This window comes from Calypte anna, chromosome Z (genome assembly GCF_003957555.1).
Source record: "Calypte anna isolate BGI_N300 chromosome Z, bCalAnn1_v1.p, whole genome shotgun sequence".
Classification (NCBI taxonomy): Eukaryota; Metazoa; Chordata; class Aves; order Apodiformes; family Trochilidae; genus Calypte; species Calypte anna.
The window spans coordinates 15,732,987-15,757,248 of record NC_044274.1 but is presented as its reverse complement, the minus strand read 5'-3'; the positions used below and the strand labels follow the sequence as shown (position 1 = coordinate 15,757,248).

Genomic DNA, 24,262 nt, shown 5'->3' with positions numbered 1-24,262 from the left:
AGAAGCTTAACTCTAAAACTCCTGTACTTTGTTAAGGCTTGGGTAATATCCTATTTATCAGAAGCACACTCTCCGGAAATAACAATTTAACTGATCAAATTCTATCAAGCAAACAAAACTGCTGTCTATTTTAGCATGAAAACTAATTTTTTATCTATAAACAAGTCTGACTCAGTCCTACACAGTAATTTTACTAGTAAGAACTTCCTGTTCTTTTTTTTTCTTGAAACAGTCTGTCCAACATTTCTACACTAAAACATGCTTTACTGCTCTCCTCAGCACTGCCCAGACATGAAAAGAGGCCTTTTCAGAGACATGCACCCTTCTCACCCCTCACTGGTGATTTTAGCAGCAGCTTATTCTTAGAAATCTCACTGCAGGATCAGGACCTAAGTAGTGTCTACACAGAGAGCAACTGATACACATCGTGTAGATCTGTAAATCAGTTTGCTCACAGGGTGAGAAAGACGATGGAGAGAAAGTTGTTTCTAGTTTGTTTTAAGTAGCTGAGATCCTCATACACCGAAGATACTGAATGGAACTGTATTAAGAAGTTACTGGACCTGCCAAGCTAACCACAGGCATTCAACATTCATGATGTTGGCTTAAAACTGTGCTTGAAAATGAGTTTTCTTATTTCTTCTGGGGCCTCAGCCTTTAGGAAGCATATTTGTAAAATTCTGTAGGCAACAAGGCAGGCTATACGCTTTCATTAAAAGCAGGAGAAAGGCAGACTGCTGCATATTTTTTAAAAAATGCTTTCTGGTATTTTACATTTATATTCATATTTTATACCTGAAACAAGAACATTTTACAGCATCCCATTTAAGATCAAGGTGCTAAACAGACATGGAATTATAAAGGGAGTAAGAGAGACAGAAAGAACCTTGCTATATGCATTCACCTATTTTCAGCTTCCCCATCCCAACCCTCTAAATATGACATTATCAAGAAATATGCAGAACCAACCAAAAAAGGGATGCTGCTCTATGTCTGATCAGGCAGATTTTTTAACATTACTGAATTTCACAATATTCAAGTGGGCAGTGTCCTTTTTAAAAATCGACTCCTGTACTGCAGTCAATTTGCTGTAACAAAAATCACACTGAGCATCTCTGAAAAGGATACACAGTCTTCCCTCAATTAGCTTGAATATGAAGGGCACCATTGTTTTCGTGTACATGCTTCCCTTTTGCCTGGTTTGCAAATTTTTAATTAAATATCAGTAGCATTAACTTTCTCTGTGTGATTCATGTAGCAGGTTAAAGAGTTCACTTTAATATATAGTACTTACTCATCTAAGAAGGCCATGGTGTGGAGTAATTATATCTGAGCTGACATGGTGAAAACTGAAAGCAAATTAACGCTGTACAAATAAAAAAACATTATTCCTCAATAATTACCTTTCTCAATAATTCCTCAGTAACACCTTCCAAGTCTCTGTAAACTAGTCGTTATGATCCATCACTGCCTTTTAACCTTCCCATCCCCTCCAAATCAAGAAAATAACAATTAAAAGTCAAGACAATCCAGCACCTGCACTGGGAGCCCAGCCAAGTCAAACCAGCAGGCTGTTCAATGGGAGCTCACCTTTCAACACATGTGTTGCTAAGGTCAACTTCAGAGGAAGAAAAAAGTTGTGATATCCAAGAGAAGGAGATGGGCTGGAGGATGTGAGGGGCAAACTGTGCCAAGGACAGTGGGTGAAGATCAGGAGATCACTACTGGCAAGTATTGCCAGCCACAGCCCCTCCCAGCTACCACCCCTTCCCACATGCCCTACATACAGAAACTCCCTTCTGAATCCCACACCCATGTCCTACCTGACTATGTCTTGCTGTAGGTATGTACTCCATCCATTATAGTCTGTGGTAATTCAAATGTTCCCATCCACAGAGTTAAAAAAAAAATCAGAATGTGCAAAATGCCCACGATCCATCTCACCAAGCGCTCTCACAGCAGAAGAGAACCATCACCCTCAGCACAATTTGGAAACTGTGCTCACATTCAATTTTCCAGGAACAAGCCCTCTGACAGAAAATGGAATAAACAGGAAAAATGTGTATAGGGATCATCCAGAAGCATAAGGGCAAAACTGTGCTGAGTGAGAGCAACAGCCCTGTGCACCCAGAAGTCAACAACCAGATTCCAAGTATTTTGGAATATGAACTCGGTATTACTTTGGTTAACAAAGTTTATAAACCAGAGTTGCTGCCAGAGACAAAGGGAACATTCTCATTTTGCAATAAACCTCAGGGAGAGCAGGAGCTCTAAGCAAGACTCACTGTCTAGCTGCAGAGAATAAGCCTGCCACCTCAGAAGCTGCATTTGCAGTTTTGTAAGAAGCACTTAGGGCCAAAGGGTCAGAAGCTTAGTTTGGTCACTACAGTTATCACCGTAATCCACAAAAAAAAGCAGTCTTTACTGACCAGAAACCAAATAGGACTTCGAGTGTTTGCTCAAAGGACAGTGCCAGCAGTAGGGACGTTGTAATGGGAATGCAGCCACAGGACCTGTTCTGATTCACAGAAAAACCTGTTATGCTTACCTCTAACCTGGAAATAAAGATGGATGTTGTGTATGCCTCTAAAATATTCTTCAACCTGAAGCTTCACTCCAGAGAAGTGCCACAAAAATGATCAGAGGACTGGGAAGCCTGACACACAAGGAAAGGCTGAGACAACTGGGTTTGTTCAGCCTGGAGAAATGAAGGCCTAGGGTAGACCTTATTGCCCTGTCTTAGTACTTAAAGGATGGCTACTGAGAAGATAGAGGCTACCTTTTCACAAGAAGTCACATGGAAAAGACCAAGGGTAATGGGGTGCAAGTTATTGGGGAGATCTTGACTGGACATCAGAAAACTATTTTTCACTGTGAGAACAGTTAGACACTGGAATAATATCCCCAGAGAAGCGGTGGATTCCCCAACACTGGACACTTTTAAGATTCAGCTTGACAAAGTGCTGCACCATCTCATCTTAACCATGTTACTACCTAGAGATGTTGGATCAGATGATCCTTGAAGTCTTCCAACCTAGCATGATTCTTCTAACATGTATTTATTTAGGGCAGCATTTAAACAAAATCCAAACAAAAAAGTGATTGCATCTGGGGATTTTCCATGATTCAAGACAGTTTTCTAGTTTTTTTAATTAACAAGGTTAAATGCCAGTGCCATATTCTACCACTGACCAAGATAAGAAGTAACAGGTAAGACAGAAGTTTTGCAGAAAAAAAATGTGAGGAAAACCATGAACTGCATATGAGTCAATGACCAAATGCCATTTTCTCACAGCGACCAGGCAGGGATTCTGTAGCATACTAAGAGGAGCAGCACCACATGAGAGGGTTTACTTGTCACCACACTCTCAGGTGCTCCTGAGCACCACTTTGCCTTTGAGCTGCTGCCCAACCAAGGAGCACACAGAAAAGGGCAATGAAGATGTGAAGTTCAGAAAACCTTACTAGAGGAGACAGGTCTGGAGAGTGGCACTAGGCTTACAGAAGAGTCACCAGACATTTCTGGGAGTCAGAGGAGGGAGGCAAGCAGACAACAGCCTTTCAGCCTGGAGAGGCTCTTGCAGAAGCAGAGGCCAGTGGATCACACTGCAGCTGCAGTTTTATTGTGAGCACTGGCTGCAGTGAAGAAGGTTTTGTAAATAACTTTCCAGATAGATAATTAGTAACAGCAGAGCAATGCTGCAGTGCTGCACAGCTCAAGCAACAGTGCTCCCCATAGGATTATAGCTTTCCTATCCGCAATGCAAGCTTTTCAAGGATAGGGAGGTGCACTCAGTACAGACCATGGCATCAGTCTCATGTCTACTGTAACCCTTATCAGAGATTATTATCTTGCACAATGAATACCTGGTATCAGTAAATAACCATAGAATCATGGAATGGTTTAGGTTATAAGAGGCCTTTAAGATCATCTAGTTCCAACTCCCCTGCCATGGGCTGGGACACCAGACCAGGTTGCTCAAGGCCCCATCCAACCTGGCCTTGAACACTTCCAGGAATGGGGCATCCACAGCTCCTCAGGGCACCCTCTTCCAGTGTCTCACCACCTGCACACTGAAAATTTTTTTCCTAATATCCAATCTAAATCCACCCTGTTCTAGTTTAAGACCATTACCCTTCATGGTATTGATACAGGCCCTTGGGAACAGTCCCCCTCCAGCTCTCCTGGAGCCTGCTTCAGGTATCAGGAGGCTGCTAGATGGTCTCCCCACAGCCTTCTTTTCTCCTGGCTAAACTACCCCAACTCTCTCATCCTGTCTTCATAGCAGAGGTGCTTCAGCTCCCTGTTCAAATAGGCAGCCCTTCTCTGGACCTGCAAATCACCTATACAGAAGGACTAAATTTTTTATTTATAGTCAAGTCGTATTGCTTATGCAATACAAAACGATTTTATTTGAATACATTTGAAAATATTTTAAGGCACTATTTGAATTTATTTGAAATGAATTTGGTTTAGCCTTTTTCAAGTCATTAAAATTATACGTCAGGCCAAAAAATTAATCTTTATTTATAACATGTTTAACCAGTCCAGTGTTGGTGAGTTACATAGTCCTAACGCAAAATTACTAACTGGTTTGGTTTCTTAAAAACGGTCTTCTTCCAGAAAAAAAAGCCAAAACACTAAATTTTTCATTCCAGTCAGAGGCAGGTTTAAAATGAAAAGCTTTATATACATCATAGTCACTTCTGTGTAATCTTCACTCTAAATTAAAATTTCAAGGATTATTTCACTGTTCTACCTCATCAGGACATATGCAAAATTTCCATAAAACCTCAAATTTCAGAAGAATACATTCCTAAAGCAATTTCAGCAGGGCACACTGAGGCAACTAGTATTTTTTAGTGCCAGATTTCAGCAGGCATCCAGCCAACAAAAAATATATTAAAGGCACAAGTAATCAGCATGCAGCACAGCTGCATGTGACTGTATTTGTTTTGTTCAGCACTGTAAATTATCCTGCCATTCCTGAATGCCACCTGCCAGTTCCCCAGGGCAGGTATCTTAATATTTGTTTAGCATAGTTGAATGAATTGCAAACTGTAACTATGACATAGTATTACTAATAAATTATTGCCACCTAAGGCAAGAGTCTTTGCTCCTGTTTATCACAGCGGACAGTGCATATCTGGGAAATTCTGCACATACCACTGAAGAGCAGACACTAAACTGAGGTACTGGAATTATTATCTTTTTAGGCTTATCATCATCACAGAGTCCTTACAGAAGGTAATTCAGATATCAACTGCTGATACTTAATACTATATCATGTGAGCACCCATCAGAAATGTTAGTAAACTTAGGATATTGACAAGACAGATCAGCCACCATCAGGTCACGTTTCCCATGTCTTGCTACACCACTGCCTGTCCAAGATTTGCCTTTGGTTGCAATGCCTGTGCAGGGATGCAGAAGTCTTTGGTTTTTCAACAACCACAGACTGGGGCCAGGTTCCCCTGCCACCCTGTGCCTGGGGCTGCAGCTGCCTTGGTCACTTTTGACTACCTTCAACCCCAGGATGGCTGTACCTGGTCCAGCTTCATTCCTGGCCAAAACCAACCTGGCTGTGCTGCTGCCTGAAGGAGCTCTCACAGGAGAAGGCAGCTCCCTGCCATGGGCTCCCAACTGCAGTGACTCTGAAGATTCACCTTCTGACTGAGGAATCACAGCTCTTTTGGGAGGCAGCAGGCTTCTGGTCTTCCAGTGCATCGTCAGGGTAGTCAAGCTGTCAATTGACAGGAGAGAATAAAATTCTAAAAAGAAAAGGAAATGCCAGCTAGGAAACCCTGTTTTTTAGTGATGCAGTTTCTAATTACCACGAGTCTCAGGATAGTTTTTGTATCTTGCTGGTAGAGTATCTTAAAGGTCAGAACTGCAAATCTGCTTTGGTGTGCATGTGCCTTTACAAATGTGTGAGTTTAAAATCTGGTATGCAAACACCACATTTTCCTTTGCATACTTTCCATGCTGCAGCATACAGAATACCTGCAGGGAAAAAAATCACATATTTTCACTCTGAAAATAACCAAATATACCTGATGACAGATTTCCATTCATAAAATGTAGCAGTCTCATTTTTTCAGGAGAATATCTTTACCAATAGGAGACTCTCAATAGGTTCCTCTTTCAAAGAGGAACAAGTTAGTATGTCCACATGTTTATTTATCCCAATAGTTTTCCACCTCACAGATTTTTTTTATTATTTTGTTTTTATTGTTGTTGGCCTACTTATGGAGGCATTTAAGTTGTGTGTTTAAAAAAAGTAATCAACTATATTTTCCTGTCTACAACACACTTAGGAACATGCTAGAAAGTAATTAGGAATGACAAGCATATAATGACACATGAGCTGCAAGCACTTAGTTTTTAGACTGGAAAATAAAACACTTAACAATGGATATGAAATGCTTTTGCACCAGCTCTTTTATGCATAGCTGGCACGACTAATTTGAAAAATAAGAGAACACGTGCCAATCTACTTTTCAGGCAACGTGCAGAGAGCAGAAAAATTCAAGCAGGGGAAAAAAGAACAGACTAACTACACCACGTGCCTACACCAACTGTGCACAGGAAGAACCAGAGGATCAGTGGGTCTGCAGGTAAGTCTCCACAAAGAGACTGGTTTGCACATAGGGCCTGCCATATTCCCATTTTTCTCAAGAGTGAGCTTTCAGCCAGTCTGAGATCACTGAAGAGGTCACTACGTGTCACAGACAAGCTAGAAATAAATTATGTGAGAGGGTACCTACTGGTGTTGTTTGGTTAAACTTTTCTGGATTTATGAAAATAAATTTTAAATAAATTTGACACCACAATCTGATTTTTTTTTTGAAAGTACAGTGAATTTTGAGCAAACACCTAGTTTTCCAGCCTTGTATCAAAAACTTCAGAATAAACAGATTTGGTAGTGAGTGGTGGGACATGCCTGTTGAAACCCTTACTGGAAATTTTTTTTTAAGTTTTACCAGCAGCAGAGTTCCTCAGGCTCAGTCTGCTGATGAACAACGCAGGGAAGTTTTATGATGGAAAAAGTTATTCTTTTATCATGCAACTTGGCAGCAATAGGTTATTGAATACATATCTGTCCCAAATAATGCTGGCAGTGTATTTCAATTACGTAGCAAAGTAGCTGTTGCAGACATTGTTGCCCTGTGCCTCACAAGACAGGCTTGCTGCCAAGTGGGTCATACCATAATCAATAAACCAGGCTCCAGAAAGGATGCTTGATTCCTCCCAGCAGCACCTACCATTGAAGCAGTTATATATATTTAGTCAGTTCAGTGCTGAATTTTCACTTTTTAATGAACTGCTGATAGGGTTCTGATCAGCAGGTAACTTTAATGGCCTGACCTCATACTTGCCCATAAAACCATTCTACGATTCCATGAATCTTTAATTCATGTAAAAATTTCAGCTCATACAACTGCCAAAGAGAACAGCTTGAAGAAAAGGAATAGTTGGGTTTGTATGTTCCCTAGGCTTCTGGGTTGGATACATACTCCATGAAATATTGAGCATCACCTCCCTTATTACTAATTCCAAGACTGCTTTAAAAACTAAGAGTACAATACATTCCAAAACAACACCCAAACACTCAACCAAGTGTTCCTCTGTTGTCAGAGAAAAGGAAAAAAAATTAACAACAGAACAGCTGTAGTGGTTCTGCTACGGTTTGGAAGACAGTGCCATGAGTGCAGGCTCTCTGAAGGCTCATGTCTGGCTGAGGTCTTTCTGAGCTCCCTGCAGAGCCTCCCCTTGCAGTCACAGCCAGCAATATGGCCCTATTCCTAGCCACAAGCTGCGTATTGCTTCCAGGAGCTACTGCTTGAGAAATGCTGACAAAATCTTTCTCTCTGGTTCTACCATCTATGCTTCAATCCCTTTTTAGCATCTACATTAAACTCCCAAATCAACAACGCTGTATGCATTCCCAGAGCTAACAGGACAGGTGAGAAATATTTGACTCATAAATATCACATCTATCTACTTGTCATTCATACTGTAGGGTAGTCCACAGAATACTAATAAACACCAAAAAAAACTGGACTGGTAATTGACTGAGAAATTTCAGAAACCTAACTCCCCTAGGGTGGTTGCTATTCTCTTTCATTCAGCAACAAGAAATTCCACCAATTAATCTTGGCAAATGGAAGAGATTTGTTTTGAATTTCCTTCACAGTTTCTTAATGCCCAACTGTTGTAACAGCTGAAGATGAAACACTACTGTTATGGTCTTCTTGATCCCATGACAATTATTTCTTATGGTTCATGTGGCACTTCTTGCTGGAGAGCAGTGTAGGTGAAAGAGACCTGGGGGTCCTGGTAGACAAGAGGATGACCATGAGCCAGCAATGTGCCCTTGTGGCCAAGAAGGCCAATGGCATCCTGGGGTGCATTAGAAAGGGTGTGGTTAGTAGGTCAAGAGAGGTTCTCCTCCCCCTCTATTCTGCATTGGTGAGGCCGCACCTGGAGTATTGTGTCCAGTTCTGGGCCCCTCAGTTCAAGAAGGACAGGGAAGTGCTTGAAAGAGTCCAGTGCAGAGCTACTAAGATGATTAAGGGAGTGGAACATCTCCCTTATGAGGAAAGGCTGAGGGAGCTGGGTCTCTTTAGTTTGGAGAAAAGGAGACTGAGGGGTGACCTCATCAATGTTTTCAAATATGTAAGGAGTGAGTGTCAGGGAGATGGAGTTAGGCTTTTCTCAGTGGTGACCAGTGATAGGACAAGGGGTAATGGGTGTAAATTGGAGCACAGGAGGTTCAAGTTGAATATTCGAAAAAATTTTTTTACTGTAAGGGTGACAGAGCCCTGGAACAGGCTGCCCAGGGGGGTCGTGGAGTCTCCTTCACTGGAGACATTCAAAACCCGCTTGGACACGTTCCTGCACGATGTACTCTAGGTGGCCCTGCTCTGGCAGGGGGGGTTGGACTAGATGATCTTTTGAGGTCCCTTCTAACCCCTAGGATTCTATGATTCTATGATTCTTTGCCATTTCAACATTTGCTTAAATTTATCACAATTAAATGATTATGTTCAACACATACATTTGCTGGTAAAAAGGCGAAGAAGAACAACTAGTATCTAATGTTCATGGATATGTTTTTGAGCCAAACAACAGTGAGAAATACTACATGAATTAAACTCAAAGTTTGTAAAGGTATCTGCAGAAGCTTCCCAACCTATAGCCCAGTAATTTTCCATGTCACTCCTCAGGAATAAGTTGAAAAGAGTATCCCTCACCCCCCCAAGACACACACAGGTCTGTGTATAAAAAGGTACAAGGGAAGGTGAGTGATTCCCTTTGTTATTACTGTTTTGAATAACAAAGAAACAGAGTCACTGGTGTTAGTCCTTTTTTGTACTAACTGAAGTGTTCTCTCAGAAAAAGACAGGGCAATGATTGGTAAGAGCAGCAGGGGTCACAAGTCAAGGACCAAAGCCAGAGCTGCGGAGAAGCAGCTATGTAGAACATCCAAAGGGATCAGCACTGTTACGTCTCAGTCCTTTAATGCATCCAGAGAGCTTATGCAAGGTAAGGATCAATGCCAACCTGTTCGATGTGCTTTTGGTTCTTTTTGTGTTGATACTTCTCAAGAGTCTGAATCCCTCCGTACTTTATTGTGTGATTACAGCACCTACAAAAGGTTGCCTGCCACCTGCACTATTGGCTTCCCCAACAGAACAAAACCCAGATTAAGTAACATTCACCCTTCCCCAGAAGCTGCCTTATTTCTGGCCAGTAACTGCCATAATGGATCCGACTGCTGCTATTCTCTATCAGCAAGTTTCCACCTCCTCTAGTGCCATGGTTCCACTAGCTTCTGCAGCTCTGCTCTCTTAAGAGATGCTTAATATGTGGGCTTTATCATCTGCTACTTCTCCTCTGCTGGTATTTGAGGAAACTAACTGCTGAGTTCACATACATCAGCAGACTCAGAGAGACATCACCCTCTGCTCTGCAGCAGCCCAGAGAGAGGGTCCTGAGGGGGTGGGGATGGCACAGTGGCAGTGCTGCAGAACAGGCACTGATTCCCCACTGTCACCTCCTCTGGCTGAGCACAGCTCAGAATGTTCCATAAACTGGCTTCAACCTACCTTGTCTGGATATGCTTCACAAGCCACAGCTTGTCAACAAACAAGCTGCTTCTGAGCAGGAATTTGAATAATATTTTTTCAGAGCACCTAACTGTGCTGTTAAGGTAATCAGAGCATCTGGAAAATACAAGTCTACTCAGATATGGAGCAACACCACTAACACAGGGGTTTGCTGGTGGCTACCAGATATACCCCACCAAAGCACAATGATGTGGGAAGAGACAAAGACAGCTCATTCATCCTGTAAAAGCCACACAATTAAGAAAATCCTACCCAAAATTGAAAGCCAATGTACAGTCAGAAGAGTTGGAATAAAGAGAAGGAAGTTAACTTTAACACTTTTCTAAGTGTATTAAATGTAAAGATGACATGATGCTCAGTATAGAGAGAAACATGCAGTTTAACTAATTTGCATGTATTTTTCTTCTCCATGGATTGTTCTGTTGAGGATGTGATGCAACTTGACAACATGTCCAGTAAGCTCTAGATCACCATTCTGGTATTTGGCTTTGTCAGTTACTTAGTATGATTGTATAAGAAAAAGTCAGAAGAAAACATGAAAGCCTCCTACAGAGGCCTCTGCAAGTAATCTGCCTTCTCCCTCATGGACAATCCTAACATGAATACAGCAGAGTTCAGAAGTGTTCCCCACCTCCCATCTCCATCTGCTGCTCCACACCCTCTCTGTCAGGCCGGCTCATGGTAACTTTTCCATAGGGTAAGAGACAGTAATTCTAACAAATGGCCAAACAGGCTTTCAACCTAGAGCGCCTATAAAAGATAACAACATAAAGGATGTTTATATATACTGTAGTATGAACACCAGAAATTTCTAAAAGTAGTTGTATGCAGCTAGAAAGTGTTCAAGGGTCCAAAATGAAACATGGACTAAGCAGATTTAACTCCTGCTCTCAGCAGAGCAAAGGTTTCAGCACATGGCTTCAGGGGCAGAGGAGCCTGGCCAACCCCAAGGGACCCCCAAAAGCCCCAGGAACAGACAGCTGCATGACCTGCAGGCCCAGCAGCGACAGATGAGGCCACTGCCATTATACTGCTCAATCAGAGCATCTGTGAATGTACTTCTCCTGAATTTTCAAGGATACAGTTTCAATTTTGAGATACAGTTTTCAAGGTAGATAAATGACATGACACTGAAAAATGTGTGTCCCAACCTAGTACTATTAAAAAAAAAAAATACCTCAAAACTACCTATTATTTCAAGGAAATTAGCTATTCAAGAAAAATACTTAACTAAGACCCAGCAATAACAAGGAACAGGCTGCTTTACAACGGTGACCACTTTTTCTGAAATGGTTTCTGAACTTACATGGCCACCCTTATTAAATGCACCTTAGTGCTGGAAGATACCAGAGCTCATCATGGTTCCATAAAAATAGCCTTCCTCATGGGGAGGTGGAGGGCACATTTCTCCCCAAGCTGCCCTGCGGTCCCTCCGTGCCGTACACGCTGTCCTGCACCAGCAGAACTGGTGGGTGTACAGGAGAACGGCAATGATCGTATCACATACCAAGCACCTCTCCTGTGTAGTGTTTGTTACCACCACCCAGCATGAGCAGAACCAGAGATTCACTGCTGCTCTCCAAAGGTCAGAAATCACAGCTAAAAATTAGCATGAAGCACCATCCCCTACGCTCTCCGTGTAACACTGCGGCCAAGAGAAGCAACAGTTCATCTGCATGTAGTGGACCAGCAGGCTGGCACTGTATGGAACACAAAGAAGTCAAGCCTGGAAAGTTTTAGCTGCATGTGTTTCAGCTGCACGTGTGAATGTGCCAAAACTGCAAACAGATTAAAAGTACAGAAAAAAAATAATTTCATATGGCACACTGCAAATCATTCCTTCTGGTCGTTCTTCAACTCACTGCAGCAAGCACAGCCCCAGTATATGCCCCACAAAAGCTTGGGAGACCAAAGCCCCAGCAAAAGCACAGCTCACCGGGTTTGATTTACACATGCTCTCAAGCACAGGTCGGCTCCCGGAGTCCTGACCATGTTGCACTGTGCTCTGGCTGCTTAACACCTGACTTAGTCCTTACAGCTGCTCTGTGCCTGAAATCAAACTGTCACAGCCATTACAAAAGCAATGGTTTTCCTTCGGGTCTCTGTAAGTAAAAGTGTCAGTGTTCCCCTGACATACACCTTGCTAGGCTCAGCCATAAAAAGTAATAAAAGCCAATGGTACAGCAGCTCATTGCTTCTAATTGCTTTTCTCCTCTCAATCCTCAGTCCAGAGCTCCCATACTTCGAGCAGAACAGATAAAGCTTTGTCCTGTCAGTCCTCTTCAACTTGTGTAATGCAAGAGATACAAAGAATAAGGAAGAATACAGAATCCTGCCTTCTTGTCACTCACTTTTTATAGCATCACATAAAGCTTCTATAAATCTCAAACAGCTCAAGGTTTTTTGGACAAAAACAGTATACAGGGCATCACTCAGTAAAATTATAAAGCAGGTTTGTAACATGGTTCTTGAACAAACACAATTTAGTAAGTATTCAGGACGAAGTTCAAACAATAGCTGCAGTTTTGCGATAAAGAAAAGCCCACTGCACCAATTAATTCCCAAGATAACACAAATTCCTATGTGTGTGTGTGTGTGTGTGTGTGTATAAGAGGCAGGAAAAAAAAATTAAAAAAAAAATATAGCAGAAATCTGAACATTTGGGAGCAGCTGGGAATAAGGCATGCAGTTCATGAAGCGAAGCAGAAACTGAGAAGCATGCTCATTTAACAGACAGCAACCCCATCACTTAGGTACTCCCCTGTGGACTGAGCAGACTCGTTACTGCACTGCTGGTATCCTTACACTGCCTTTCCCCACTAACCCCTCTTTCTTCCTAGTCCTAGGATTTGTATTTATTTGTAATGCTTTGAAAATGTTTTGACACCTACCTTAAGATTGCAAGAGCTTCAACTGAGCTGAATGCAAGGGCTGTTTGTGTCTGATAAAACGGGTTTTTTTTAGAATCAGAGAAAAAAATAAAATCAAAGCATCTCTGCCTACGCTCCTTTCTCAATGACAAATATACACAGCTTCTATTTTTTCCATGGAAACCTGGTATTTCAAATAAGATACATAATTTTGTATTTATTCAGCTCAATGTTCCCATTAGTAGTGCAAGATAAATACTATCTTTGATGAAAAACAATTTCTGCAGCACAAGGAAGCTTCATTTGATAGCAGCAAGGGCTACCTATAGTTTATATACACATTAGCAGAAATGTACAGACAGCTAAGGGAAAAGAGACCCCGTGAGTGAAAGTTAATACCCTAAAAGAACGATACGTATTATACTTCCTTGGGAAAGAAAGGTCTCGATCCAGAATTAGGGGAATTGACAAAGATTTATTTGAGCCTTCTCTACTGGGTACAGGCACAAGAAGCTACGAAAAGTGCCACATGCTACCTCAGTCAATAAAAATGTGCAGAACTGAGCTCTGCACTCTCCCCAGCACACCCAGCACGGCACAGAGACCCCAGCCCTCTCTGGAAGAGATGGTGCTGTGCTGCTGAGTGCTACAGAAAATAACTCCTCCATGGAGCTCCCAAGTTTATATATTTGCAAAGGGCTGTGCTGTACTGTACTGTGCAGACACATCAATGCCAGGAGACAATTACAGCTCATGGTAATGAAAACAATGCTTGGCCATACTCGGGTGAATGTGACTGCAAAATATTTGGGGTGTATCTATGACTCCTCCACATATTACAGTAAGTTTCACCAGTTATTTTCTTATATATAATAAAAGTATCTGTACCGTTTATCAGCAATTTTAGAAATTATTCATTAGAAGCACTGCAAGCTGTCTTGTTTGTCAATCCTCTGCAATTATTAAAACATGCTAACGTGTAGAATCAACATGGCAAGCAGCAATTCTAGTAATGTGAGACTGAGACGTGGTGGAGATGAAAGACACCACATTCCTATTTAAACATTTCAATCTGTCTGAGAAACTTCAAGCAATACATGTTTTTAACAATTGGAGCCAGGATACATCTCAATCACAATCTACACTAATCTCAATATTTAAAATAGCAAGTTTAAAATAAACAGTGATATGCACATATATCTTACCAAATCTCCTGATACTGATTCTATTCCCAACTACATTTTTCACCACTGATGACAGCAGCCAAGTCTATGCTATAGCTAAGAGTCTTTCTGATTGAAGATAAGCATCTCTTTGACTGGTAACTAACTTCAGTTTTTTCTATCAATAAACATTTGCTTCTTGCTTCAAGCAATTATAAAAGAGGGCTATAGTTTTTTTAATTACTTCATTCTTATTCCTGATTTAACCACAAGTAGAAAGATGGCCTAGTGTTGGGTCTTTTGTAGAAGTTACATGAAGCATAAAGTCAAAAAAAAAAGAAAAAAGAAAAAAGGAAAAAAAGATAAAAAAGAAGGAAAAAGTAAAAAAGTAAAAAAAAGAAAGAAAAAAGAAAAAGGTAAAAAGAAAAAAAGGAAGAAAAGAAGAAAGAAAAACTAAAAAAAAGGAAAAAAGAAAAGAAAGAACGAAAGAAAGGAAAAAAAGGAAAGAAAACGGGGAAAAAGGAAAAAAGGAAAAAAAAAAAAGGTAAAAAAAAAAGAAAGCAGGAAGAAAGGAAGAAAGGGAAAAAGAGAAAAGAGGAGGAAAAAGAAAAAGGGAAAAGGAAAACGAAAGAAAAAAGAAAAAATGAAAAAGGAAAAGGAAAAAAGGGAGAAGGAAAAAGGAAAAAGGGAAAAGGGAAAAGGAAAAGGGAAAAGGGAAAAGGGAAAAAGGGGGGAAAAGAAAAAAAGAAAAGAAAAAGAAAAGGAAAAAGAAAGAAGAAAAAGGGAAAAAGAAAAAAGAGAAAAAGAAAAGAAGAAAAAAGGAAATAAAAAGGGAAAAAAAGAAAAAAAGGGAAAAAGAAAGAAAAGAAAGGTAGGGATTTTATCATCTGTAATAAACCACACAGAAGAGACACTCCGATTAGGTCCATCATAGCAGGGAAGACCGAGAAGCTGGTAGCTCATCCACCGTTCTCTCTGCTTTTTAAAGCCAAGCCCATACGGAAAAGGTTTCCCGAAGAACAGTTTCTCCAGACCTCCGGGGCCATGCTTCGCTCCCCCGTCATCCCCCCCACAGCACGCGGGGTCACACAACTTTCCAGCCCACGACCGACGGGGCTGGAGGCGAGAAAGCCCACCCGAAGTCGCCCCACGCAGCCCCGGATCGGCTTCCTCGCCCCTCAAGGGACTCGGCCGGCGGGCCCGGTACTCACCGACTGGCTCAGAAACTTTACCCAAGTTTAGGCGGGCGGCGGCGGGCGCGGCCCCCACCCCCAACCCCGGCGGGCGCCGGTACCATGGGACCGCCTCAGCGAGCGGCCGCCGCGACGGCGGCGGCACCGCCGGGCATCGCGTTTGCCTCCGCCCCAGGGCCGGCCTCGACTTCTTCTGAGGCGGCACCGACAGACAACCACCAGCGAAGGCGGCCAGCCGCGGGGCTGAACCCGCACCCCTCCCGCGGGGAGGGGCGGGACGGGACGGGGCGGGACACGGCGGGGAGCGCAGCCCACCGCTCCGCCCCGCACACCAACCTCTGCTTCAGCAGCGCTCCCCTTTGCTGTCGGGGACCTGCCGGCGTGCTCGGAGACTGCTGCTGCTGCCGCCGCTGCCGCCGCCGCTGCCGCCGCCGCTGCAGCCGCCACCTCCTCCTCCTCCCCCTCCCATGGCCGCTCGGCAGCTGACCGAGGGGGTCAGGGAGCGGGTCCAGCGGCGCGTCGGGGGAACATGTCTGGCGGGGCGGGGCGGCCTGGGGTGTGCTGCTGCCTGGTGCCCGGCTGCCCCGCGGCTGTGGGCCTTGCCTGATGCTTTCACTGCTCCGTCTAGGGGAAGGCAGCGGCTATTGCAGCGCATCTCCCCTTCGGGGAGGAGGGGGAACTGTCCCCTCGGGGCCCAGCTCCGCGCGGAGGAGTCAGCCCGCTATGCCGGAGTGGCCGCCGGAGCCATCTCCACGGCGTTTGCCGGTAAGGGCCGGGCTGTTTCCCGGGTTGGTCTTCAGGAAGGGCTTGAACCCGATTTTAGGGAGCAGGGAGCGTCAGCATGCCAGAGGCACTGCTGCCGGGTAGAAATCAAGAGGTTTGGAGTAGCCGAAAGTGCAAGGATGATCGCGGAATCTTCCTCGACCAGGTGTGAGTCGGAGCACACGCTGGGTAAGTGTTGTGAGCATAGGCAATGACCTATGGCAACAGGGGAAGCTGCTGCTTGGACTTCCCGTGCAATAATAAAGATTTATCTTTTGAGAAAAGCCTTAGGAAGGAAAACAGTCAAAACGAACATAGTGCCATCAATTTTTTTAAGTATCATTTAGAATGACAAAGTGCCACAGAAGGACCCACACGCACAAAGCTGGCTCAAGGAGTGACATACTGATCTTTAAGGCCTTTGCAGTGGCCACCCCCGTGGTGGCTTCCTTGTATGCACAAGCCAGTGTTGCAAGAGCTTCACAGTCATTTGGTAAGCTGTGGACAAAGTCCCCTCTGAAATTCACCGAGCACAGAGGAGAAGAGAGGAGAGGAGAAGAGAGCTGTAGAGAAGAGAGAACTGTAGCTCACTCGAGTTCTCCTGCGGTGCTTTGATGAACATGAATGCTGATGCTACCACACCTGAATGCTGATTTACAGTGGCCAGGGTGGGTGCAGTTTCTGGCACCTTTTGCTGCTCAGGCTGGGGCTGCCCTCCCCTTGTTCTTGCACAAGGATCTATGCACCTGAACCCTGCTTGGCTTCAGGGAGCTGTTGGGCTTCAAAGGCTCATCTGTAAACAGCAAATGATCAGTCCTCATCCATGCTGTCACTCTAGGCTGGCTCTCTGCCTTCTCCCATGAGTGCCAGACCAAATGGTCAGGGATAAAAACATGTAGCTGGGGCAGGATGGACTAAGAGTTGTGACATCACTAGTTTTTGGTTGACTTAAGGGAAGTGAAATCTGACATGTTGATAACGGTCTTCAAGAAGCATCAAAGAAGTTTTAAACTAGGAGTACACAGATACATATTTCTTATTACTACAACATAACCAGCTCTTGCCTTTTCCTGATTTCAAAAAAAATCACGAAATCAGAAGTCTGTATTTTTTCAACAATGTCAAGCAATACTATAGCCTTTCTGTTAATATATGTGCAAAGACCATTTACATTTCCATCATTACCACTGATTAAGTGGTTAAAATCCACATCTCCAGGGGCATGCTTGTGTTGGCAATTTATCTGTTGCTCTTCAAGCCTTTCATCCTTACCTCCTGCCACTGAAGATGTGGCAAATAACAATTGGTAACTCCTTGGGTAAGAAATTGCAACCACAGTGTTGTATCCTGACTCTTTTGTTTTGTGGTTGGAGCACCTGTGTTAGGAGAGAACTTGTATATTGCAGCTCCAGAGATATTTGTGGCATTTTGTTACAGCATACCTGTAACATTCTAAGATCTGAGATCATTACAAACTGTTTTGTATTGGCCAAGTAGCAGTGAGAGCTGAACACCTAAAATACCACTTAGATAATCCATAGAAAATACCTTACTGGACTCTCATTGTGTTTACAAATGAGCATAGATATTAATAAATCAGTAGATTTATTATATATTCTGGATTTTTACCTCCACAGAATTTTTATCTATACTAGATAATGTCTTTTACTTCTTCATATGGCAGGTGTTTTAATTTCATGTGGATTAACATCAGACATAGTTCATTGCTAATGAGACCAGATTTAGACAAAAGCAGTCGAAGTAATTTTCAGACAGTAAGCTTGTGAGGGTGAGGATAGGACTGGGAAGACAGGAGACAGATAAGAGTGTAGGTAGGGGCTGGTTTGGGATCCTGGCTTTGCTGTGTTGAAGATTATCAGTAGATAGATGGGAGAGGATTAGGAGTTTGTGAAATACACTTTTTGAAGCCGGTAAAAAAGATAATTTTTTTTTTAAATAATAATTGGGAGTTTCCCCCTAAAGTCAGTCTATTGGTAATCTAGACCCGAAGGAATATAAGGATGTGTGTTATGTGTCTATAGGATAAATATTTTGAATTTTCTTTGTTGCCCCAGTAGTAGATGGTTAATGATTTCTTGGCTTCTCTCTTAAAAAAATTTTTAAAAGAAAAAAAAATCAATACTCTATTTCATAACCTATATACTCTGTTTCACTGGAGAATTTGGGGAGGTACTATACTTGTTCTGTGCTGCTAGTCTGTAGTAGTATTTTAATCACCAACAGAAATTAGCTTCAGAATATTCAAGTATGGTATTTTATGAAGCATGGATCTTAAATTTAGCTCAGCAATAGTATCAGAATTTATTGTATTGTTTATACAACTGTTACAAAACATCAGGCTTTCAAACTGTATAATTTCATGTATGCCTGTGTACTTCACTTTTTCATTTTTCCTGTGTGTTCACTCTTTCAGATTCCCTCTAATTCTCTTAAAAAGCCCAGAAAAACAAGTCTGTTTTGAATACAGTTGGTGTATACCTGAACTCTGACCACTTGTTCTGACATTATATCCAGTAATATCAACACCAACTACTGTAAATTGTAATTTCTCTTTGTACATGATTGCCACTTAATTCCAAACAGTCTATGGAAAGTCCTCTCCTTTCAGAAGATAATGCTCTGGAACCAAGGGTGGAAGACATAAAATGGCTGAATTTGGCTTTGCTCTCTGAGTATGTGAGCGTGTAACTCTTTTCATCAACAGGATGTCAAACAGGATTCCAACAGCTCAGTTCATAATAGTTCCTTCACTGTAAAGTGGCTGCAGCCACTTTTTGATAGGCAGCAATTTCTGTAAGACCAGCTGTGAATGATAAGCCTGAGCACTGACCCAAGTGCTTGTACAGCACAAAGGTAGCTGTTATTGTAAAATCTGCTGTAGGTAGAGTTAAACCAGTCAAACTCTGGTTGGTTGGCTTAGCAGGCAACACTTTCTTATAGCTGGCAAAAGCTGTGTTAATGTATACATTTCTAGATTGGTATAATGGGGTACACATGCAGGGTTTATGCTAGAGAATAAAGGGCTTCTTTGGGTAGTTGAGTTTACACTGCAAGGATTTTGCTGTTGAGAGAGAAACTACTTACATTACATTACAGAAACATTGTTTTTTCAAAACTGCATGAACAACTGCAAGAAACTGAAATTAAATCAAGATGTTGTTGATATTCAACATTTGCACCTGCAGCTTAAATCTATGTTTTTATCTACTTGCTTTGCTTTTCTTTTAACACGGTCAGAGAATCTCAATAAAACTCAGCTTGAAAGAGACCTCAGGAGCTTCCTAGTCCAGCCTTCTGCTCATTGAAGAGCTCAAACCCTGTTGCTCAGTGCTCTACTCATGTGGGCTTCAAAAACTTTCAGGGATGGAGACTGTGCTACATTTCAAGGCAACCTGTTCCACTGCTGCAATGTCCTCATAGGGAAAAAGGTTTCCTTTCTTCTACAGTTTGAACTTCTCTTTCCTCCTGCACCATGCACTGCTACGGCGCACCACACTCAATGACTTACATGTAGCAAGGGGAAAGCTGCTCAGAGGTGCCCCCAGTTCCTTCCCCCTCCAAGGAAGTTGCTTCAGAGCAGGTCCATCCATCCCTCGGCCTCCCTTTCAGGGGCTGATGTTCCAACCACTTGAACAAGATGTTTGCCCTACACTGGGCTCACTCCAGTTTGGCAATGTCTCTCTTGTAGGGAGAGAGAAAAAAGATGCAGTATGAAAGGTGCTTATGCTCTCAGGACTACTTAGTGAAGGGGGATAATCTTCTCTCGCTCCCCTGGCTGTGCCCCTTTTTACACAGCCCGTGATGCCATTGGCCTTCACTGCTGCTGGGGAAACATCAGTTTGTGGCTGACCAAGTCATAGAATGATTGAATGTGTTGGGTTGGAAAGGGACTTTTAAAAGTCATCTAGTTCTAACCCCCCTGCAGTGAGAGAGACACTTTAACTAGATCAGGTTGCTTAGAGCCCCATCGAGCCTGACCTTGAATGTCTCCAGGGGTGGGGCCTCCTCTACCTCTCTGGGCAACCTGTTCCAGTGTTTCACCACTCTCATTGTAAAGGACTTCTTCCTAATACCCAATTTAAATCTTCCCTGCTTCCATTTGAAACTATGCCCCTTACCCTATTGCTAAATGCCCTGTAAAGTGTTCTTTACCCAGCTTTCCTGTAGCTTCCTCAGATACTGGAAGACTCCTCTAATGTTTCCCCAGAGTCTTTTGTTTTCCAGGCTGAACAATCCGAGCTTTCTCAGTCTGTCCTTATGGAAGAGGTGCTCCAGCACTGTCATCATCTTCATGGCCCTCCTCTGGACTCACTTCAAGAGTTTTATGTCCCTCCTGTGTTGAGGGCTCTAAGACTGGACACCATACTCCAGGTAGGTTCTCACAAGAGCAGAGTAGAGCAGGAGAACCACCTTCCTTAATCTGCTGGCTACACTTTGTCCACAAGGTCCTTTTCCTCTGACTTCTCTTCAGACAGTTGGTCCTCAGCTTGCATCACTACCTGGGCATCCCAGGGCAGGATTTTGCATTTGTCCTGGCAGAATTTTGCACAGTTCCCATCAACCCATTCCTGCAGCCTGTCTAGGTCCTGCTGGAAGACAGCCCTGCCCTTGAGCATATTGACTGGTCCCTCCAGTTTGGCGTTAACTGCAAACTCAATGAGAGTGCACATTATCTCCTCCAGGTCATTGATATGGATGTTAAATAGGGCAGGTACAAGTATTGATCCTGTGGTACACCTCTTGTTATTGGCCCCCGGGCACAGGAACTATGAATCCATATTTTTTAGTAATGCAACCTGTTCTTCGGATTAATCTCCATTGATCTTATTGAGATGGTAATTTAAAAATGGGAACCATGAAAGAAATGCTAGGGTCTTTTAGAAGTAAGAGAATGATTCAGGTGAATATGTGTTTCCCCCTCATCATAACTGGAGAAAACTTATAGAAAAAAAGTGTCCACTGGTCTTGTGTGAAACCTAAGTAGTAACCTTTGCAGGGAATAAGTCAATCTCTCAAGCATATACCGTGTTTCTCATGGAAATTTCTGTTCATAGAATAGGAGCAAGTCATAATTCTGTGCAGGCAGTAGGTTACTGTCTCTTCTTTCCTCATTTCACCTTCTTAATGTTCTCTATGCCTAAAAAATAAGAATAACTTTAAGAAGAGAAACACTATTTTAAGCTAAATTTCCATCATAAATTGACTTGCAGAAAAAAGTACTATTTAGGTTATTTTTTTATGGCCCATGATTGGTTGTCACAAAAAAGCCCCACACTAGTAAAAGGCATACTTCAGGCCATAATCAGACTTGTACCTGGAGCTGGTAATGGACAGTGCTGGCTGTATGCAAAACTAAAGACAGTATGTTTTAGTAGCTCTGCTCTCAGCCTCTGAATATGTGGGAAAATTTAGGTTGTGGGCTGTGTGAGGATACTTCTGTTAAAGCTACAGCTTTCCTATAAAAATGTTATGGAAAAGCAGAATATTTACCTAAGTATCAAATATCTGTGGAAACAGAATTTTCTTTAAGGAATTACTCTCCAAGGAATCAATACAAACCTGCATGCAGGATACAAAAACATAGGCAAGGGGAGAGATGAAAATGAAGGAATACCTTGTATCAGCCTGCAGTCTCGTGCTCTTTTGTTTCTAAGGTATCCATCATGTTGCTATCTACAGCTAATATAAAATGAACTCTGTAATGAATACATTGACTTTCTGGTTCTCTGGGAAAAGTGACAATGGAGGTATTCTGCTTGCTTTGTTTATGAAGGAGGTGGAGGAGAGTAGAAGTGAAGGTTTTGCTTCAGCCAGCATATTCAGTGCTCTTGTTTTTTAAGGTGAGGAATTTCAAAGCCGGTGTCCCGGCCTTCTTCCAGCACTACACAGGCTGTCCTCCACCCTAGATGTTACATTAGCCAGAAGAACTACTGCAATTGAACTATGAAAATCAATCAATTTTAAGATAAACAATGGTGAATATTGCTGTGTGTATCTTAACTGAATCTCTTCCTTGGCTTTTTCAGTTCTTATTGAAGACTGTGACCAGGCACATGGTGCAGAGCTATGATGCAGAGACTGAGACCTCTTCCTGCGCCAGGGTCTACAACCTCCATTTTCTTCTGCCAATAGCACAAGTTTAGGTGTTCAGTAAAGATTCTGCCTAAAGTGCTAGTGATTAAGATGTCTCAAGCTTTAAGCACACAAAAAAAGACTTTCGTGGACTTTGTGTGTATTCCATAATTCCAGTATGTTAGAGACCTAACTAGTTCATTTTTTGAAGCATTTAAAATTGCTGTATCATGAACTCATTGTTTACTCACAGTTTATGAGCATTTTTCTGCAACCTTTGCTGTGTGTTCCCCCTCACCATCCCAGGGTTTTCTGTCTGTCAGATTTTGGTGGGAAGAATATCACAGAAGCTAGAGTGGAGACTATATTTGATTATTTGGGTACTCAAATTCACTTTAAGCTAAAACAATGTATACACATTATGCCATCCAAAAGACAGACAAGAATTTGACCAATGTCACAGTGTATAAAGCATGAGATTTGAATTTCTTGGGCCAGTTGAAGAAATGTAAACAAAACCAGAGTGAGTAACTGTTGTTTTCATAAGTCTGCTAGTTCCAGTAACAGCAGCATCCTTTAATTTATGATTCAGCTTAAAATCTATAATTGGCAGGTCTTAAGCATATGGGATAGCAAGGGATGTGAGACAGGCTAACAAAATGCATGTTTCTGCCTTCTGTACATAACTGATACTGAGGAAATTTTCTATTGAGGAAAATACTAACCTTTTTCTGAAGAACTTATTTTTTTTTCATCAGCTCACTATTTTGAGAAAAAACATTACATCAGTGGAAGAAAATCTTATCTTAATATTGTTTTGATACAGTATCATATAAATGCTCTACAGCTCTACAGAGAAATGTCTTCCAAAGCAGAATACTGTTGTATACCTGGATGCTCATAAGATGATGTGAGATAGTACTTTGACTCCTCAAAAATACCATGTTCCTTCATGTGCTTTCCACTTCTTTTCTGTGTCATCCATCTAATCAGGTGTAGTAGTCAGACCCACTGGTCCATAGTTTCCTGGTTTCCTTATTATAGATCCCATTATGCTGATAGGATTACTCTAGTAGTTCACAGAATCACAGAATGTCAGGGGTTGGAAGTGACCTCTGAAGATCACCGTGTCTAACCCCCCTTGCCTGAGCAGGACCAAAACTAGGCTAGATCACTCAGAAATGCATCCAGGTGGGTCTTGAAAATCTCTAGAGAAGGAGACTCCACAACCTCTCTGGGGAGCCTGTTTCCAGGCTCAGTAACCCTTACAGTAAAGAAATTCTTCCTCATGTTGAGGTGAAACATCCTGTTTTCTATCTTGAATCCACCGTTCTGTCACAGAGCACAAGAGGTTGTCCCTTCCTTCTTGATGTCCAGCCCTCATATATTTATACACGTTATTTAGATCCCCTCCCAGTCTGCTCCTCTCCAGACTAAAAAGCCTCAGCCTCAGGTCTCTCAGCCTTTCTTCATAATGCAGGTGTTCTAGTCCTTTAATCATCCCTGTAGTCCTCCATTGTATTCTCCCAAGGAAATCCCTGTCCCTCTTGAACGGGGAGGCCCAGAAATGGATGTGATATTCTAGGAAAGGTCTCACTAGGGCAAGCAGAGGGGGAGGAGAACCTCCCTCCATCTGCTGGACACACTTTTAATGCACCGCAGGATTTGCCTTCATGACCACAAAGGCACATTGCTGTCCCATGGATAATTTGTCCACCAGGACTCCAAGGTCCTCCATGGGGTTGGTCTCTAACACATTGGCTCCTAACAGTTGTCCCTTTAGAAACTGTAACTGAGCCATAACTGCTTTGCAGTCAAAATGCAGTTGTCTGGACCCTTTTGCTCATGTGTGGTAAGTCCTCTCCTGCATTGGGTTCTCCCGTGGCCTTTCCATTCACAGAAAATGGTGTGGCTGCCCAGCCACACAATCCTGTCCTTTGGCCTGCAAACTGCCTAGGTAAAATTGGAGTACACAGTTTTTTCAAACTCTTTTTATCCTGCATGCATTTATTTTGATGATTATCAAGCACTCGTAACAGTACTGAAA

At 42.5% G+C, this 24,262-nt stretch overlaps 1 protein-coding gene across 5 annotated transcripts in view; it reads right to left on the bottom strand.

Moving 5' to 3' along the window:
• The window catches only part of GHR (growth hormone receptor), a 116,936-nt gene extending 101,189 nt beyond the window's left edge, over positions 1–15,747 (bottom strand). For 3 of the 5 annotated variants that reach the window (XM_030467112.1, XM_030467111.1, XM_030467110.1), the window contains exon 1: positions 15,379–15,611. The gene's annotated coding sequence lies outside the window, so the exon portion shown is untranslated. Of the gene's footprint in view, positions 1–15,378; positions 15,612–15,696 lie in introns of those variants that run through there. The other 2 variants (XM_030467115.1, XM_030467113.1) reach the window with 2 other exon arrangements.
• Between the last annotated feature and the right edge of the window lie 8,515 nt (positions 15,748–24,262).